The following is a 6231-nucleotide window of genomic DNA, read 5'->3' as shown; positions in this document are numbered from 1 at the left end:
CCCGTCACGTTGTGAGCGTCTTATATATATTCCAGACTAACATATATCTAGTAAGTGCTAGGGCAGTCACGAAGGAACAGGATAGTTCTAGAAACGTGGCGTAACACTAGTCACGTGACCTTGCTGACGCAACAATATGAAGGCGTCCCTCTGTGGTGAGTTTGTGATGTTGAGTCTACAACTGCGTCACATAATAACTGCTCTCTTTCGCATAAATATATTATTTTTGATAGTCAGCTGCAGAACTGTTCACAAGACTAGAGACTTCTAAGCTATTGTCAGTTTAGTTGAGTGATCCAAATGATGTACATATTACTTTCCGTTTAAACTTTTATTTTAATTAGTGTAAGGCTTAGCAACGATTGTTTTGTTTTTTTAACTTCGCGCAAAGCTACACTAAGGCTATCTGCGCTACCCGTCCCTAATTTAGCAGTGTAAGACTAGAGGGAAAGCAGCTAGTCATCACCACCCACCGCCAACTCTTTTTCCAACGAATAATGGGATTGACCGTTACATTATAACGCCCCCACGGCTGAAAGGACGAGCATGTTTGGTGTGACGGGGATTCGCTTAGCAACGAAACACGTATACGGTGTTGAAGAAATGCCTAATTTTTCCAGGAGGTACAATAAAACGTTTGAAGGTCATGTTCCTTGTGTGTGTAATGAAAAAAACAACGGAACACGTACTTCGATCACCGATTACGAGGTGAACTAAAAATAGTAAACCAAATAAACCACACTTATAGTTAAAGTAGATAGATTGGAATAGGAGAATGGAACATAAAACTATACCGAATGTCGGCATGTATAAAGAACCGATTGTAGCTTAATTAAATGGGCATCTCAGATTAGGTTAACTGTGGTACTTGCAAATAAGCTGTAAATCTGACGCCAGTTTTCAAGGACGAGATATGTCTGAAAGCGATTACTATAAAATAAAACCATCAACAAGATAAATGCACGTTCATCTGGTAGAAAAAAAACAAGAAACGGAGAAAGAGATTCGAAAATATATAAAAGTTTGTGAAGGATTAATATTATTTTCTGAATCATAATTAGTTTAAAAATCATGTTTTTCACTCGAGTTGAACGTTCAAGATAAAAAATATATATGTACTTTCATCTTGTACGTTTTCTTTACCGTCAAGTGCTTAGTTTGGGCCCTCTTGTAGACATTTTATTTTCTTGATAAATTTAAGTATAATTCAAAGTCAGATACTGATAAAGAAGTTATCTCCTTGGTGATATAAACATTGAACAATATGGTGCTTTGAATTTATCTAATATTAGCAGAATAGAATGAAAGCATCTCAGCAGTTGATACGATTATTTTATCCAATAACTCCAAACCTGTTGGTACCTAGTTTCAATGGTTCTGATAAAGTGGGTAACAATAATGAAACCTAAATAAAAAATGTTACGTTTTTTTACACCTATGACATGATACAATGGTTGATCTATTACAACACGTAAAATCAGACAAGATATAAAACTGGTAAATCATGTAATGCATATCACATACGAGAATGCTGAATTTAACTCACGCTTTGAGTAAATTGTTTTCAAATTTTGTCTCTCTTCTTTTTTAATAATATTAATCTTTGTTCACTATTCATGTTTCTGAAAAAAACGTATTTGACCAACTCATTACGATTTTAATGAACATGAATGCTCTTACATTTTTTTCAAGTTTTGTCTAATGAATGTTTTATAGATATGTTTATTTAAACCCTGAACTGAAGTGAAGAAAGAATGAATCCACATAGGCCCCTACAAAGTATAAAAACATAAAATTAAAATAATTCAGATGAACACTAATGAAGTTTTTCAACTTCAAAGATCTATTAACTATTTTTCTCCTCTGGTTATTATTTTTGTCCTAATTCCTCTGACTAACCTAAAAAACAGCTGGTTAGTCAACAGTTTAACCAATATTTATGTCATAGATCAATAACACTACATGAAATAATGACATTATGTTAACAAATCTGTCAATATCTGCCATTAATAGAATTTCAAAAAATTAAATATTAGTCAATAATAATGTATTCTACAAAAAATTAAAATAATGGTCAGAACTTGTAACACAAAGCTATTAATAAACTGGTGTGCTAATGTGTAACAGTAACATTGCTTTAGTAATACCAATTCATAAGTACCAGCAAAGAGTTCAGTCAATGACCATAAAACAAAGGAGTATTAAGCCAATGTCTTCAGAATTGCTTCCCTTGGTTGTTTTGAAATGTTGCTCAATGACAATTATATACCTAGGCAATGTGTGACTTTTACTGGTGCCACTGTGTTTTAAACAAACAGATTTATAGTTACTAATTGTAGTGTTTTAGCAAATAAATGCCCCTGATTTAGCAAACACTTATCATTGCTTTTTGAAAGATTCCGTGGATTATGCAACTTTACAGTTTTATTTTTTCCCCCAACTCAGTTGAAAGTTATTTAATATGTGATGTCACTTGTAGGTTGGCATCTGCAGCAGAACTTTAGTTTTTTATAGTTTACTTTTCTTTTTAACAAGTAGAAACAGTTAAATAACTGGATATTAGTATCATAGGTCGACAATGGGTTTCTTGCATTTTAAACCTGACATCAGTAAATGTTTCACCACATTGTTTCATTTGATCTCTTGGTGCTGTTTACAATCTTCTTCTCAAGTTGGTGCAGGAGATGACAAGATTTCTTTAGCTCTATGTAAACTGGATCGCTTTCATTGGTTCCCCCAAGTTCTTTCAGGTATTATGGATTGTGCAGGTTGGATAAAATCCCATATACGTTTCACTTCCCCACCTGAATAATCATACTTCAGTGATTCTTCTTCCTTCTTCATATCACATTTATGTTTAAGAGTTGGCTATTCTTTAGGCTTGTCAGTGTATTTTTATACATCTCCTTTTCTCTTAAAATCACCAACTAAATATATGCTGAACATCAGCACTGTTATGTACGAAGGATTACTTTACACTCACAAAATCAGGTACAAACTTGTCAAGGTCTTGCCATCAATATGATAAAAGCAGGTTATTCAAGGATTTCTTAGCTCTATAAAAAATCCTGCATGATTTTCCTACTTCAAGCAAATTTTATACAAAAACAACATAAAATATGGGACAAAATATATTGTTGCGTCAGCGAGGTCATGTGACTAGTATCACGCCACTCCTTCTCTCGAACCTTCGGGAATTGTCGGGAGATTACTAGATATAGGGTAGTCTGGTATATATAAGATGGTGACAACGTGGCCCTACACATTGTCCCTAATGAGTAATTGAACTGCAGTCAGAGAGTGTGTAATTGAACGTAGTATTGTTGAAGTCGAGCTCGTTAGACGTGAGTTATAGCGTTTGTATAGAGCGACTGTTGAAATTGAGTGTATCGGTAAAGTTGTATTCGGAACGGATAAACCAGTTTTATTTAAGAAAGGACTTGTGTCGCTAAAGTTTCGTCGGAACGAATTTACGGAAAATTAATTAACGAATGAAGGCGTAACAGTATAAATATTTATTTTCAGTGGCTTTGTTTTGAAAACCTCAATCAAATATTCTAAATTATTTTGTAATAAATATAAAAGTATTTACATAAGTACCAAAATTATGACAGGAATAAAATTATAATATGTACAATAGAAAATATTTTCTAAAATTTATTGGTGGGAAATAATTAGAATTACTTAACTGGACATTTTTATATCTCATGAAGGTGGATTAATGTAATTATATCACATTCTCTATATAAGAATTGCTACTGTGTGGATATCTTTAGAACCTTTGAAGATCCAGATAGTAGCATAGAAGGATGAAGGATTGGAGCTATACTAATAGGAAAAGGTTGGACTTAGTATAGTAGTACTTTAATGTGTTGGTATTTATGTCCAAACGTCATACTTGGGGCTGGAATGACAACTTCAAGCTTTGCTGTTTCTCAATTATGTATAGTAAACTAATTATTATCTTTCTTACTATTTGTTATTATTTTTTGTGAGCAACCATCTTTTCTCTTCTGGCTGCAAGAAGTGAAAGTTGGTAAAGATGTGGAGAATTGTGGGCTTGAGCATCCACATCTGCGTCTTTTCTCTTTTCTCAGAATGTGAGGCCAGCAAAATTGAGGGTAAAGTGAATAGATTGTGTTGAGTATTTGTTTTTTGGTTGAATATTTATTTTTTCACTTATTTATATATATTTTACCTTCTTTACTAAACGGATTTACATCGCTAGAATCAGGGGTTCAATTCCCCTCGTTGGACACAGCAGATAGTCCGAATGAGTAGGCGTCGTAGGAGTTTACTCTATTCTGCAAGTCTGTCAATTACTCCATCCAAAACCAGGTTCATAAGTATGTCTTTTTCTGTTGCTAATAGCATGAAAGACTCCAAATTCTCTTGAGATACAGTGCTCCTCAATCGGTTTTTAATGAACTTCAAAATGGAGAAACTTCTCTCACAGACAACTTGTCTGAAAGAGAGAGTCAGTAGGAAATTGTAGGCTAGGCTTATCACGTTATAGGCATCAATTAATAAATTGTTTCACCATAGAACTTGATAGCAACAAATAGCACAGTTCTTTTACGATGATCATGTCTTATTCACTAGCTCCATTTCCATATCACCTCATTCTTTGCTCATTTCGTCTTCCACAGGTATTTCTCTTGCTAACCTGAGAGTGTATTCGTCTAGTGCTGATGCCTTCAGCTTGTTCCAGTGCAAAGCTAGACTAGTTAATTCACAGCACAAATTTTCAACTGTGGCTCCTACGTCAAATTTGAGCAAGCATTTGCTTAACTCTTGTAGAGCTGATGTCTGAAGTCCACAATCTGTTATGTCAGATCCTTGGATCCAGACAAGCAAAATCGTCATAGAGTGTTCCGTTTTCAAGAAAACGGTGATGCATGCCCTTGGTGTTTGCGTCAGGGATTAAGTTGTGGATTTGTATCTCATAGGCTGTAATTACATCAGTTGTGATTTCATCTATTGCTGACTTGCTTGCCATGGTTTTCTTTAATAATTTTTCAGGCAGAGCAGCTTGCACTTCAAGTTCACAATTTTCATGTTCTTGCAGTTGTCATTTGTCCACTCTACAAAATTTTCTGTAGCATTCTTAACAACATCGAAATCTTTGACATACTTTTTGAGATCTTCTTGTACTCCAGACACCATGCGATGAGCCATTAAGATATCCATTCCGTTTGTTTCTAGATATTTTGACAACAGTGATGTCAATTCAAATGTTCGCAGAACGATTCGAGCTGTCAGAACTGTCTCATATTTAAGTAGAGATTCCGTATATGATTTCGCCTTTATGCGCACAACAGGTTTATACCTATGATTCTCTTTAATCTTTGCCAAAGTGACAACAAAGTTAATGTACATAACATAATCCGGATTTGAAAATTATCCAAATATTTTTATCAGTGATGCTTCTTTAGACTACCAGCGGGTTTCGCCAATCATAGATAGTATTCGAAGGTGAGTATCTTGACTTACATTTTCCCATGCATTCATACGTTGATGTGACTCTCAAATAAACAATGTGACGTCATTCAATAAAGTGAATAGCGATTAACTTGCAATCACAACCCCTAATACCAATACTAAATTTAGTACGCGTGCATAACACCAGATATGAATTTGGCCTTGAGACTTTGTTAGTAGCCACTCAGAGAAGCCTTGATATTGTCCTTGTAAATTTGCTGCCCCATAAATTGAATTGCCAGTGCATTTTCTTATGTAAGTTTTGTATGAGTTGAGATCCCGCAATAGCAAGTGAAGCGAGTATTCATTCCCCAGCTGACGATTTACAATCTACCAGTGCAAGGAGCTTCTCATGAATACCGAACGATAACCGAGCACTGATATTTTGATGTAATATCCTGAGTTTATACTGAGAACATTCCAGCTTCTCTCTCTTCACTTGCGACACTCTCCTGAATAAGTTGCCGAATTGTTTCTACTACTGCATTAACTATTGTTTTAGAGATCAAAGAGCAAAGGTGACGCTGTTTGATTAACATTTAATTCAGGACGCATCTTGTGTATCCAAAAGTTCTCCTCTGAGCGAAGCATTTCCTTACTAACCACACTCCACAAGATGTTGAAGTGATTTGATGTAACAATGATGTCCCAGTCAAAGTTATTAACGATCCTCTAATCCAGTGGTTCTTAACCTTATTTGCTCTATGCCCCACCTCGAAACCTCAAAAAAATTTAATGCCCCCTTAATAT

This window comes from Limulus polyphemus, unplaced genomic scaffold, assembly GCF_000517525.1.
Source record: "Limulus polyphemus unplaced genomic scaffold, Limulus_polyphemus-2.1.2 Scaffold341, whole genome shotgun sequence".
NCBI classification, from domain to species: domain Eukaryota; kingdom Metazoa; phylum Arthropoda; class Merostomata; order Xiphosura; family Limulidae; genus Limulus; species Limulus polyphemus.
Note: the sequence above shows the minus strand (reverse complement) of the source record.